This window comes from Danio rerio, chromosome 22, assembly GCF_052040795.2.
Source record: "Danio rerio strain M-AB ecotype USA chromosome 22, GRCz13ab, whole genome shotgun sequence".
In the NCBI taxonomy this organism is placed as follows: Eukaryota; Metazoa; Chordata; class Actinopteri; order Cypriniformes; family Danionidae; genus Danio; species Danio rerio.
The window spans coordinates 40343836-40359012 of record NC_141042.1 but is presented as its reverse complement, the minus strand read 5'-3'; the positions used below and the strand labels follow the sequence as shown (position 1 = coordinate 40359012).

Sequence of the window (15177 nt, the reverse complement as noted above, 5' to 3'; positions counted from 1 at the left end):
GAACTATTCTGTAAATTTGACTTAAATTTTTTAATTATGCACATATTTATTTTACTTAAAATTTGTAAAGCAATGGGTTATCTTATTTTTTTGAATAAAAGTCAACTAATTGCTTTAAAAGCAGCAGGTTTACTCACTTATTATAAGTCGACTAATCACTTTAACAGCAGCAGGTTTGCTCACTTATTATGAGTAAAGTCTACTAATCACTTCAAAAACAACAGATTTACTCACTTATTATAAGTCAACTAATCGCTTTAAAAGCAGCAGGTTTACTCACTTATTATAAGTAAAGTCAACTAATCACTTTAAAAAACAGCAGGTTTAAGTCAACTAATCGCTTTAAAATCAACAGGTTTACTCAATTATTGGAAGTAAAGTCGACTAATCGCTTTAAAATCAACAGGTTTACCCACTTATTATAAGTCAACTAATTGCTTTAAAAGCAGCAGGTTTACTCATTATTAGTCAAGTCAACTAATCGCTTTAAAAGCAGCAGGTTCTTACTTATTATGAGTAAAGTCAACTAATCGCTTTAAAATCAGCAGGTTTACTCACTTATTATGAGTAAAGTCAACTAATCGCTTTAAAATCAGCAGGTTCTCACTTATTATGAGTAAAGTCAACTAATCGCTTTAAAAGCAGCAGGTTCTCACTTATTATGAGTAAAGTCAACTAATCGCTTTAAAATCAACAGGTTTACTCACTTATTATAAGTCAACTAATCGCTTTAAAATCAACAGGTTTACTCACTTATTATAAGTCAACTAATCGCTTTAAAATCAGCAGGTTTACTCACTTATTATGAGTAAAGTCAACTAATCGCTTTAAAATCAGCAGGTTTACTCACTTATTGGAAGTAAAGTCGACTAATCGCTTTAAAATCAACAGGTTTACTCACTTATTACAAGTAAAGTCAACTAATCGCTTTAAAAGCAGCAGGTTTACTCACTTATTATGAGTAAAGTCAACTAATCGTTTAAAAGCAGCAGGTTTGCTCATTATTAGTAAAGTCAACTAATCGCTTTAAAATCAGCAGGTTTACTTACTTATTATGAGTAAAGTCAACTAATCGCTTTAAAATCAGCAGGTTTACTCACTTATTATGAGTAAAGTCAACTAATCGTTTTAAAAGCAGCAGGTTTACTCATTATTAGTAAAGTCAACTAATCGCTTTAAAATCAACAGGTTTACTCACTTATTGGAAGTAAAGTCAACTAATCGCTTTAAAATCAGCAGGTTTACTCACTTATTATGAGTAAAGTCAACTAATCGCTTTAAAATCAGCAGGTTCTCACTTATTATGAGTAAAGTCAACTAATCGCTTTAAAAGCAGCAGGTTCTCACTTATTATGAGTAAAGTCAACTAATCGCTTTAAAATCAACAGGTTTACTCACTTATTATAAGTCAACTAATCGCTTTAAAATCAACAGGTTTACTCACTTATTATAAGTCAACTAATCGCTTTAAAATCAGCAGGTTTACTCACTTATTATGAGTAAAGTCAACTAATCGCTTTAAAATCAGCAGGTTTACTCACTTATTGGAAGTAAAGTCGACTAATCGCTTTAAAAACAACAGATTTACTCACTTATTATGAGTAAAGTCAACTAATCGCTTTAAAATCAACAGGTTTACTCACTTATTACAAGTAAAGTCAACTAATCGCTTTAAAAGCAGCAGGTTTACTCACTTATTATGAGTAAAGTCAACTAATCGTTTAAAAGCAGCAGGTTTGCTCATTATTAGTAAAGTCAACTAATCGCTTTAAAATCAGCAGGTTTACTCACTTATTATGAGTAAAGTCAACTAATCGCTTTAAAATCAGCAGGTTTACTCACTTATTATGAGTAAAGTCAACTAATCGTTTTAAAAGCAGCAGGTTTACTCATTATTAGTAAAGTCAACTAATCGTTTTAAAAGCAGCAGGTTTACTCATTATTAGTAAAGTCAACTAATCGCTTGAAAAGCAACAGATTCACTCAGTTTTTAGTCAACTATTTTTTTTAAAGCAACAGTTTAACTCCTTTGCCCCATTAACATTTACTCATCTTTGACAAAATCTGTCATCATTTTCTGACCTTTCACAAAATAAGAAGTTTTGAAGAATCTAACTAAGTAACTAAGTAACTAAGTAAATGTAAATAGTTTTAAGGAAAGGATCTCAAAGGTTTGGAAACACTTGACATATAGTAAATATTAATTTTAGTGTGAACTAACCCTTTAATCCTCAATTTGACTCAGTGGTTCACGGAAAGGACAGACATTTGGCAACCCATTGAGGTAAATGGAAAACTAATACTCCAAGGCCCCACCTTGGATTTGAACCTACAACCCCAAATACACAGCCAACGCTTGAAATACACCAACACATTGTGTATAAACCAAAATACCTAAAGCAGCTCAGTGTGCTAATATTTGTTCATACTGAAATGGATGAGCTGGTGTTATATTTTAATACTATTTTTTATTAAGTTTGTAAATGCTGGAATTAGTGTTAATTATTTTGTCACACTATGTTTTAAGGTGCAATTCTTGCTGTCAATGAGCCATTGACTATTATCTCAATAAACTACTAGTTTGCTGCACAATAATATTGTAGTTGGGTTTAGGTAATGGGTGAGATTATAAGTACCAATAAACAGACAATATCTTAATAATAGACAGGCATTAAGTCAGTAAGTCGTATGCATGTATCAGGATATTACTATTTTCTGATCTCGAGTATATAGTATGCGAGTTGCATATAAACACTATTTTTATGTTTTTTTTTAATTTTTTGTTTTTTTTTTACAAAGGCTGCATTTATTTAATAGTAAATACTAAAATATTATGATTTATATTTTTCCCATTAAATTTTTATTTAAAGTGTAATTTATTTCTGTGATTTAATGTTGCGCTTTCTGCATCATTACTACAGACCTCAGTGTCACACGAATCATTCGAACATTCTTATTTCAATACAAAAACATTCCTTATTAATACAAATATTAAAATTAGTTGAGAGTGAAGAATCTGCTGACTTTTTTCCCTACGTCCTCTGTTTGTCCTGTTCCCAACAGTGATTGTATGAGTTTAAAATAAGTTTACTTTGTTTACAAATGACGAATGGAAATCATGGGTGCACAAACTTTTGCACAACATGATTTTTATTGTCTACTGTTTTGACAAGTGATGAATAGAAATGATACACATCAGGGGTGCACAAACTTTTACACAAAATGATTTTTACTGTTCGCATTGTTGACAAGTTATGAATAGAAACTATACAAATCAGGGGTGCACAAACTTTTGCATAGGTGATTTTTATTATTTACTATTTTAATAAGTAACGAATAGAAATGATGCACATCAGGGGTGCACAAACTTTTGTACAGCATGATTTTTACGGTTTACAATTTTAAGTGACGAATAGAAACGATGAACATCAGGGGTGCACAAACTTTTGCACAGCATGATTTTTACTGTTTACAATTTTGAGAAGTGACGAATAGAAATGATGCACATCAGGGTTGCACAAACTTGCACAAGATAATTTTTGTTGTTTACTATTTACAATTTTGATAAATGATGAATAGAAACAATGCACATCAGGGGTGCACAAACTTTTGCACAAGATGATTTGTTTACTGTTTACAATTTTGAGAAGTGACTAATAGAAATGATGCACATCAGTGGTGCACAAACTTTTGCACAAGATGATTTTTACTGTTTACATTTTAATACATTTAATGTTTGTTTAGAATGAAATTGAGCAATTAACAACCAATTACAAATTGCAAATCAGTGCAAGCGAATACATTAGTGATCTAAACGGATCTTTGGTTGTTGAAATTAGGACACACTATTATTTGCAGGATTCTTTGATAAATAAAAATTTAATTTAATATTTTATACAAGCCTTTAAATACCTTTCAGAAACTTATGATGACATCAGTTCAATATTAATAAAACAAAATGCTAAAAGGTGTTCGCAAGGAAACGTTTATGTAAATTTTGTTTTATATTTGAATGTTTACAGTACAACAAGACCTCACATGTTGCCTAATATCTGGTCCAATCTAAACTTTTTACAACAAACCTCTATGTCTGACGTCTGTGTTTACATGTGCAACAACACACTGATAACCATCGAGCAAGAAAATCATGTTTGTGTCGATTTTGACATTATTGCTTTTTCTCAGGAAATGTGGGAATAAATCTTATTTTAATCTCGGGGTTAATAAACCAATACCTTTGACTTTTGCCTCAATAAATTCCTAATTTGCAAACAATAGATGACTTTTATAAACTATCAACAATTAAAAATGTAAATAAAAGTCACTTTTAACATTAAAAGTTGTTGAAAGAAATATCAAGATTCAATAATTCAATAAACATCAAATCACTAAATATTAATATTCTAAACAATACGTAACCGGGTTTTTTTTTTTTTTATCTTGAGGTTGCTTTGTATGATGCCATTTTTTGTGCGATTTAATTGGACGGGAATCACAGGAGTGAGTATTCTGCTTAATCCAATTACTATAGACCAAAATAAAATATTGTAGTTAAAGTACGGATACAGCACTAAAAATTTATTCAAATGAAAATAAAAAAAAAATACATTTAAACGAAAAAAACTACTTACTAAAGTACAATTTCTGAGAATAACTACTCGGTAGTCATTTCAACGCAATCTCACGACAATTCGTAACTTTTTGATTTAGTGGCTAATTTGTATAAATTCGTACAATCTAATTCGTACAATTTAGTACAATTTGCTCATCACCCAATGACGGTCAGGTTTTGGGGTGGGGTTTGGTGCCACACGACTTTGTACAAATTAGCCACTAAACAGACAAAGCGTAAAATACTTACGTTTCCTCATGAGATCAGGCTGGAATATTCGTCTGTCAATGACCTCAACCTGAAGCAATTTTCAAGCTGAAGGGAAAGTTCTGCAGCAGGACAATAATCCAAAGCACTATTTTTGACCTCATATACAATTATTAAACTAAAAAATAAATTAACAAAAATACACGTATAAACTTTAATATTATTAATAATAATAATAATAATAATAATAAATGATAAATAAAAACATACATTTTGCTTTGTATCAAAATATCCTGAAGGAGAACATCCAACACAATCTCACGACAATTCGTAACTTTTTGATTCTGTGGCTAATTCATATGAATTCGTACGATCTAATTCGTACAATTTAGTACGTTTGCTTATCACCCAATGACGGTTGGGTTTAGGGTTGGGGTTTGGTGCCACACCTCCTTTTTAAAATCGTACATTTTCATACGACTCGTATGAATTTGTATGAATTAGCCACTAAACTGACAAAATGTGAAATATTTACGTTTTCATCGTGAGATCAGACTGGTCATTTAAGTATTTGTACTGTGTTACATCACACTACATTGTGCAGTTTTTGTATTAGTAAAGTGCATTGCAAGAATGTCGCTGGTTTGAGTCCCGGTTGGACTAGTTGGCATTTCTGTGTGGAGTTTGCATGTTCTCCCCATGGTGGCGTGGGTTTCCTTTGGGTGCTTTGGTTTTCCTTAAGCCTCTTTTCCACTGGACATGACAAACGACAGACCGGAAGTCATTCTTTTCCAATGGAGAGTAGTCCGAGAGCTGCATAAAGTTCCGATCGTCTTTTTTTAGCGGTCTATGAATTTCTAGTATTCATTCATTCATTCATTCATTCATTCAACCACTGTGAACGCACAGAGGATAAAGGCTCCTGCTTTTGCACTCCTTTATTTCGGACACTGCAAGAACAGCTTCTCTCCCATGGTGCACGTCAGAACTGAAAATACTGTGCTACTGCCACAAGGGGGTGTTTTCCGACAGTCGTGTTCAAATCTCATGTGCAGTGGAAAGGCGGCTTTACAGTCCAAACACAAGCGCTATAGGGGAATTGATGAACTAAATTGGCTGTAGTGTATGAGTGTGTATGTGTGAGAATGTGAGAGTGTATGGCTGTTTCCCAGAACTGGACGGGCATCCGCTGTGTAAATTATACAGTATGTTGGAATAGTTGGCGGTTCATTCCGCTTTAGCAACCTCTGATAAATCAGAGACAAAGCTGAAGGTAAATGAATGAATGTAGCAGATGTTATCTTAATTATTGACAGGTAATGAGAGACTAGTCAATAGTGAGAATTGTTCTTTAAACTACATCCAAAAAAGGATTTTTGCAGCTTGTTCAGTCTACTTATTTAAAAGGAGCTAAATCATCACAATTCTGGAGAGATTTGAGACATTTTTCAAGTTTAATCCATTTAAATTTGAGTTTAATGTATTCAGATTCGTGTTGTGACAACAGGAATGAATTGTATGGAACCCTGGATATTTATTTAATACATAAATAAATCAATAAATAAAGCAATTCATTTATTAATGAATTAAAATAATTAAGTTAATTGATTATGATTTTATATATATATATATATATATATATATATATATATATATATATATATATATATATAATTGATTAATAAATAAATAAATAATAAATAAATAAAATAAATAGATTAATAAATAAAGAAATAAAGTAATTACTTAAATTAATTAATTGATAAATAAAATAAATAAATAAATATTAATTATTATTAATTAATTTTACAGTAGTAAGTGGTAACATTTAATTCATTGGTTAACTTGCAAAGCGCTTTAGAAAAAAATATAATTTCAGTTTGAACTGCAGTGAAAAAAAGGTTTTATACTTTATAAATATTATTAAACATCCAGTATTTTAATAATAAGCAGGTCATAAACATAATTTGACAGTTTTTGCAAAATTTCTATGCAAAATTTTCTTAGTAAATAAATATCTTTTTTAGGTGGAATTTATTTATTAATTTCCCTTCAGCTTAGTGCCTTATTTATCAAGGGTTGCCACAGTGTAATGAACCGCCAACTATTCCAGCATATGTTTTACGCAGCAAATGCCCTTTCAGCTGCAACCCAACACTGGGAAACACCCATACACACTCATTCACACACACATTCACGCTCATATACTACAGCCATTTTAGTTTATTAAATTCCCCTATAGCGCTGTGCGGGAAAGTGGAGCACCCGGAGGAAACCCACGCGGACAAGGGGAGAACATGCAAACTCCATACTGAAATGTCAACTAACCCAGCTGGGACTCGAACCAGTGGCCTTCTTGCTCTGGGCCACAGTGCTAACCACTGAGCCACCATGCCACCCATTTATATATGCAGTTCAAGCCAGAATTATTAGTCCCCCTTTGAATTTTTTCTTCTTTTTAAAATATTTTCCAAATGATGTTTAACAGACTCAGGAAATGTTCACAGTATGTCTGATAATATTTTTTTCTTCTAAAGAAAGTCTTAATGGTTTTATTTCGGCTAGAATAAAAGCAGTTTTAAATTTTTTAAACACCATTTTAATGTCAATATTATTTGCCCCTTTCAGCTATATATTTTCCCAATAGTCTACAGAACAAACCATCGTTATACAATGACCTGCCTAATTACCCTAACTTTAAACTGATTACCCTAGTGAAGCCTTTAAATGTCACTTTAAGCTGTATAGAAGTGTCTTGAAGAATATCTAGTCTAATATTATTCACTGTCATCATGACAAAGATAAAATAAATCAGTTATTAGAGATGAGTTATTAAAACTATTATGATTAGAAACGTGCTGAAGAAATCTGCTCTCTGTTAAACAGAAATTGAGTATAAAATAATAAGGGGGACTGATAATTCAGGGGGTTAACAGTTCTGACTTCAACTGTATGCACATTAAAACAATCTGACACTTAGGCCCTTAGTTAACAGTAAGAATTGTTGCTTAAAGTAAAGTGTGTTATTGCAAATCATCATGACGGAGTGGATTTTTCTGCCACTGGTTGGAGATGAAGGGCTTTTCTCAGTGTCAGGAACGGCAGACAGAAAACCAGTTTGGGTGGAGGAGAAGTGGCAGGTGGAGGCGAGTGTCGGCCGTGGGTCACACTGACGGATTGCAGCTCAGACGGCACAAAACTGCCCTGATTCCTGTGACGTGAACGAAGTCCGGGACCACAGACAATACAGGGAGTGTTTAAACCACACGTCACGGCTTAAATTAACCGTACACACACACACACACACACACACACGTACATTATCTGTCCATGAAACAAAACTTTAAATACAATGAATAAAAAGTATTCCATCCCAAAAATGTCTCAATTGGACTGATGGTTGATCTCTGTCAATTGTTGTGTAGGAATCTGTCATTCATTTGGATCTCAGATTGTTTTGCTTTACTACCCATAAACTGGCATCATCGACTTTTGCTTTAAGATTTAAAGGGCTAGCGTTGCACCAGACCCGCATAAGTGGTTTCGTTTGAAAGTGTAGAATCTATATTTTATGCACATATGCATCACTTTGGTTTTTATTCTACTGTACAAAAGTTATTTAAACTTAAATACACAGTATTTTGGATACCCGAGCTGGGTATTGATCATTGGCTCATTTTCATATGACACATGTACAAGTTATAGCTCAAATGAAAGCTCTTGCCGGTGCTCATACGGTTCTAGCGGTCTTTTTACTGAATTATATTCACATATCAAACAGTTGCCGAATGAATCGCGGTGTTTCCATGGCGCAGAAGTGAAAACAATACATTTATGATCAATAAGCAGCCCCAGATAGCACAGACAGCTGTCATCTCTCACCTTATGCTGTGCGCTTCAGGGCCATTCTCCTCTGTTTGTGAGCTGATGTGCATAAGTAATCCTTTTATATGTCTGACGTGCTCCAAACACAGTGAATTATGTTTGATCAAACAAAAGAATAGTGAAATATGAACACAATGATCGCTCCCTGTGGCTTGTACAGCACCTCTCATCAGTTGGAACACAATAACTTCTGCATAGATTATGGTGGAGACATTTGTCTTTTGTCCTATGATTACAGACATGTGCAGGAACCACCAACATTAGCAGCAAGCTAGACCACACAGAACCTAAAATTTCCACTTTCAAATTTGAGTTTATACAAAAAAATAAAAAATAAAAATAAATAAATAAATACAAAAAGTGCCTCTTTTTTAGGTGTTGATTATAACACAGACAACATATACAGATATTTTAAACACTTTCAATAGTGTTTTATGAAAATACAAAGGATTTTCTTTAAAATGATACCAAATTTTTGCATTTTCACCTCTGCATGTGGATTTGGGAAGCTTTTAAATTTGGGTAGGCAAAATCCAGGCGGAAATCCCAAAATAACAGCAGAGTTTAGCTGGGTAAAAACACATTGCAAATGTACAAACCCAGTCATTGTCCTCAGCTCAATTGAACCTACAGCTTCACCAGTTTTATGGTTAAACTGTTATTTTGAGAGAAAAAAAAAAAACTTCAAAAATAGCAAGTTTAAGTTGTTTTTATTAACATCAACTGATTGAAAACATGAAATTATGAATAAATTCTACAAATTAATACGATTTTATTATTGTCCCCATGTTTCTGTCGGTCACATTTGCATTACATTTACACATACATGTGCATTCCTCCTTTAAGGCTGTGATTTGGAAGTGACATAATAGAAAAGCTGACAGTGATCAAGGATGCGTTCTGTGATTGAATTGTGGGATTTGAAGCTTGTTTTTGTATTAAGTCAGCTCAAGTCAGGCCCTGTCACACTTTCTTTTAAGTGAAAATAAACGTTCCAGGTAGAATGCCCCATTCATTCATACAAATATGAGCAATTCTTTGACTACGGCACTTTTAGCCTTGTGAAGTTGATTAAATAAATTTACATACATGATAACATAGTCTCATTAGTTTAATTTGTCTAATTTTAGGATCTGTAAAACGACAAACTCAGATAAGAAGAGAATCATTTTATCCATCTACAAGACGAAGATGTTGAGATGAGAAAAGTCTGGTTATTTATAGTGAGTTAAGGATGGTCTGATAGGATAATTAGTCGTGAGCTAATAATGGAACAGCTGTGAACAATCATAAGCACGTGATCCTCTCGAAATTTGTTTATAAGTAAACTTCACTTATTTCACAATGAAATAAATGATGGCGGTCAAACATTGCCTAAGATCGTTTTTATATCTAATTTAACCAATCTTTACACAATATATAAAATAATTATACATTTGTCAATTAAATAAATTAGTCCCTTAGGACCAAACGCTGAATTGTACACCTGTCACACTCTAAAATGTAATAATAATTTGGTTGTGAGCTTATCAGAAAATAAATAAACTGAATTTGTATATTAAATAGAGCAAGAAATTGTGAATACCTTTTTAATGTGTCATAAAAATGTTTAAAATAAATGTGTATGATGATGGAAACGGCAGTGGTTGAAATTACATTTCAACAGTTTATTGTGAAGAAATTAAAGATGGCTTCGCCGATTAGCTTTGAATTGATGCTAGCCTTTCATGTATACAAAATGCTCCTATTTACTTTAATTTTGTTTGGTTTTTAAAAACCTGTTTGAAGGTACAACATGTTTGGAAATGACGTAGAATAAATGTATTTCCTTATTAAGCAATATTTACATTGATTTTTCTTCAAGTGCTGTTGATAAGAATTAAAATTCAATTCAATTCAGCTTTATTTGTATAGCGCTTTTACAATGTAGATTGTGTTAAAGCAGCTTTACATAAAAGATCATAATAAATTGGAACGGTGTCAGTTCAGTTTTTTGTGTTTAAGTTCAGTTCAGTTTAGCTCAGTTCAGTGTGGTTTAAAGTCATTACTTAGAATACAAACACTGAAGAGCAAATCCATCGATGCGCAGCTCTACCGATCCCGAACCATGCCAGCCAGTGGCAACAGCGGCGAGGGGTAAAAAAACTTCACCAATTGGCGAAAGTGAAGAAAAAAAACCCAGAGAGAAACCAGACTCAGTTGGGCACGACCATTTCCCTCCACAATTCCCTCCATCTTCAACATTACAGAGTTATTAAAACTATTATGTTTATTACTGTGTCTTTTCTGTTAAACTGAAAATTTGAAGAACAAAATATACAAGAGGGCTAATAATTCTGATTTTAACTGTATATATATATTTTTTCTAGGGCTGTTAAATGATTAAAAAAATTAACGTGATTAATCACATTTTTTTGTAATTAATTATGACTAATCACGAAACGTAATCACAAAATACCGTATTCATTAAAGAAATAAAAACACAGGCATGTAAGTGCCATTTGAATTTCAAAACAATCAATGCCAATAACAAAGAAAAAGGCTTTCCATGTTGGATTCTAAATGGATTACACACACACACACACACACGCACGCACATACAAACACACACACACCAGCCTGATCTCACGAGAAAACGTAAGTATTTTACGTTTTGCCAGTTTAGTGGCTAATTTGTATGAATTCATACGAGTTCAGTCGTACAAAATTGTATGGTTTTAAAACGGAGGCGTGGCACCTAACCCCACCCCTAAACCCAACCGTCATTGATGGATGAGCAAATCGTACTAAATGGTACAAATTAGATCATACAAATTCATGCGAATTAGCCACTAAATGAAAAAGTTACGAATTGCTTTGAGATTGCGCAGCAACGCGCAACAGTGCCGGTGAGCGAGAGGGATCCCTTCAGATTCATCAACAAGCACGATCGCGTTCATCACATTTGCAGAAACTAAGCGTGCTAAAGTATGGCTGTATTTCACAAGCAAAGATTCTGACATACCAACGTGAAGCAGACGCTTTACAAAAGGGGGGAAACACGTCAAACTTAATGAAACATTTGAGGACTCATGGAAGCAGCTTAAAGGCAGAGAATAGGGCTGTCTTTTACAGCTTGCCAATTCATCTGGCACTTTCATTCACATGGACACCAATACTCAGCTTTGATGATTAGGATAAAACCAATTAAGAGTCGAACATGTAAGCAGCGATTTTTGATTACCTTAAAGGATCACGAGAGTCCCGAAATGTTTTTTTCTTTCCGTTTGCCATGCGCTATCAAATTCCATTAAAACATCCTGAATGAAAATATGCTGAATGAGAGTGAACTGCAGTTAAAGTTTAAAGATTAAAAATGAAACTCTCGAAATTGCATGAAACTCTGGAGGAAACGCTGGATAGCCTGATGATGCGACATTAATTGTTTTATACTGAAACTTTCCTTCTAAAAGCGCGTCCTTGGTCTTATCCATATTTCTTTGCACTTTAAACACATGCAGGGCCAGCGCAAGCTGAACTGGCGCTCTAGGCAAACAGCAATCATGCCGTTTTATTCGTACGGAAGGCCGAGGGCTGTGAGGGAGGGGTTGGGTGTAGCGGATGAAAGTGAAGACCAGGGGGTTCGCTCACTATTCTGCTGCCCAAGGCCTCTATGGACGCGCTGGCCCTGAACCAGGGCCGGAGTGGGACTCTTTTTCAGCCCTGGAGTTTGAAGCCTTAGACCGGCCCACCTCGGTTCATCACTGACTATATAAAAATAAGGTCATTTCTAATGAGGTTTCTAATTACACTATCACGTCTTTTTTTGAGAAAACAGCTGTTTTAGAACTTCAAATGTTCAACAACCCTTACAGTATTATGTCTTAACAATAAAAATGAAAAAAAAAAAATGTTACTCAGACAAGGTCCGAACCCGGGTTGGTGACGTCATAACCTAACAAGCTAACCACTCTACCACAACAGCTGTTCATTGAATGGTGACTTATCTAGTTATAACATCCTTAACCTGCAGGCTGCATCTTGCTCACGAGGCTACGAGAAAATAGATAAAAAGAGCAGAGCTGCGGTAAAATAATGAATAAGAAGGCTGTGGTCAAGTAAATAAATAAATTATTTTTAAAAAGTGTGACTGCTGAGAGCGACAGATTCTGGAGCTAGGGACACCGGCCCTCGCGGCCAAAAAACAGACCGGCTCACCGGGAATTCTCCTGGTCCTCCCGATTAGCCAATCCGGGCCTGCCCTGAACACAAGTTGGCCACAACAGGCAAAAAAAAAAAAAAAAAAAAAACTGCAACTGCGTTATTTGCGTTATATTTTTATGCATTAAATATTTACAATTAATCACGTGCGTTGACGTGCTAATTTTGACAAGCCTAATTTTTTCTCTTCATTTATCCTCTTTTTCATTTTATTTGATATTTCCCTCAACATACACATTTGGGTGCGCTAATGCTGTTTCACAATGCTGCATTAGCACTGCTGACATGTTAGTCAGTCAGTCAGTGTTGTGTTTTGCACTTAGTTTAACCCTTGTGTCTGTTAGTGGCCAGACTGCACTGCACTGACAGCAGACACACAAGAATGCATCAAAACTTGAAGAGGACGTGAACCGTTGCGGGTCTGCCTTACACGTGATAGATTACCCTGCAAAAACACACACACACACATACACAACACAAAAAAATAGCATGCTATAGTGTGTGTGGCAAAAACATTTTTCACTTGTCTGACAGACACGCTGATCTCCTGACATTTGCTCATGAGTTCAGTGTTTACCGAGTCATCTGGAAACCGAAAGCAGTCCTTTAAATAACCTTTATGAGGAAAAGAAAATACGACTATTATTTAGTTAGCAGTCAATGTGTTTCAGAACAAAGCCGACAGCTGATAGGTTGGTTTACTCTACGTTTCAACACATTTCATGCCTTCATTATTGTTTAAAACTAGACTTGTACTTCCAGACTGTAAACAGAAGCCTAAATTAAAGTGGGATCAAACGATTAATCGTGATTAGCTGTGGTGTCTCGCATTTGAGTGTGGTCGATAACAATTAATTGTGAATAATCACAATTCAGTGCATCATGGCTAATCGCAATAATTCACGACTGATGGTATTTAATCATGATTAACTGTGCATAATTAAGTTCATATTCCTGAATATTTGCGATTAGTCACAATTAAATCACGACTAATTGAATACTAATGCCAAAGTAGTCCTTAAAGTTGAAGACACCAGATGATGAAATGTTTCAGGTGTAATTTTGTGCCATTCCTCCAGCAAACTCGTCGTCAGGTGGGCAACAGTACAGGGTCTTTGTTCAAAGTGTGCCACACATTCTCTATTGGAGACAGGTCGGGACTGCAGGCAGGCCAGTCGAGCACCTGTATCCTCTTCCTCTGCAGCCATAGCCATCTCTATGTACTTTTCAGCATTAATGGTGCATCACAGAAGTGCAAGCTACCTTTTCCAAGGGCAATTTCCTCTGTGAGATGGCCCATTCCAGATGCCTCAGAGCCCAGAGAAGTCAACGTCACTTCTGGACACTGTTAACATAGGGCTTCCTTTTGGCACAGTACAGTTTTAACTGTCATTTATGGATGTAATTACTTATTGTGGTACTCTAAAAACTGGACTGACACAGTTTCAATTTACTAGAACTTCTATGATAAGCTGTTTCGACACAATCTACACAATTATAAAAGCGTTATATAAATAAACATGAATTGAACTTGACAAAGGTTTGCCAAAGTAGTCCTGAGTTGTATATTTTGTATATTTTGAACATTGTCCATTGACATTTCTTTCCAGGTGTTTTAGATGAGTGTCTAACTGTGCATAAAAGGTTCATATTCCTAGTGTTGTCAAACGGTTAATCAAGATTATTTGCAATTAGTCACAATTAAATCACGACTAATTGAATACTAATGCCAAAGTAGTCCTTAAAGTTGAAGACACCAGATGATGAAGTGTTTCAGGTGTAATTTTGTGCCATTCCTCCAGCAAACTTGTCGTCAGGTGGGCAACAGTACAGGGTCTTTGTTCAAAGTGTGCCACACATTCTCTATTTGAGACAGGTCCGGACTGCAGGCAGGCTAGTCGAGCACCTGTATCCTCTTCCTCTGCAGCCATAGCCATCTCTATGTACTTTTCAGCATTAATGGTGCATCACAGAAGTGCAAGCTACCTTTTCCAAGGGCAATTTCCACTGTGAGATGGCCCATTCCAGATGCCTCAGAGCCCAGAGAAGTCAACGTCACTTCTGGACACTGTTAACATAGGGCTTCCTTTTGGCACAGTACAGTTTTAACTGGCATTTGTGGATGTAACTACATATTGTGGTACTCTGAAAACTGGACTGAAAACTGTTTCAATTTACTAGAACTTCTATGAAAAGCTGTTTCGACACAATCTACACAATTATAAAAGCGTTATATAAATAAACATGAATTGAACTTGACAAAGGTTTGCCAA

General features: G+C 34.7%; 1 long non-coding RNA gene across 1 annotated transcript; it reads left to right on the top strand.

Annotated features, from left to right (window-relative positions):
* Positions 1 to 1930: 1930 nt before the first annotated feature.
* Positions 1931 to 4702, top strand: LOC147838650 (uncharacterized). The gene is made up of 3 exons (XR_015522476.1): positions 1931 to 3358; positions 3433 to 3597; positions 3677 to 4702. It is a non-coding gene; the product is annotated as an uncharacterized LOC147838650 (long non-coding RNA).
* The last annotated feature ends 10475 nt before the right edge of the window (positions 4703 to 15177 follow it).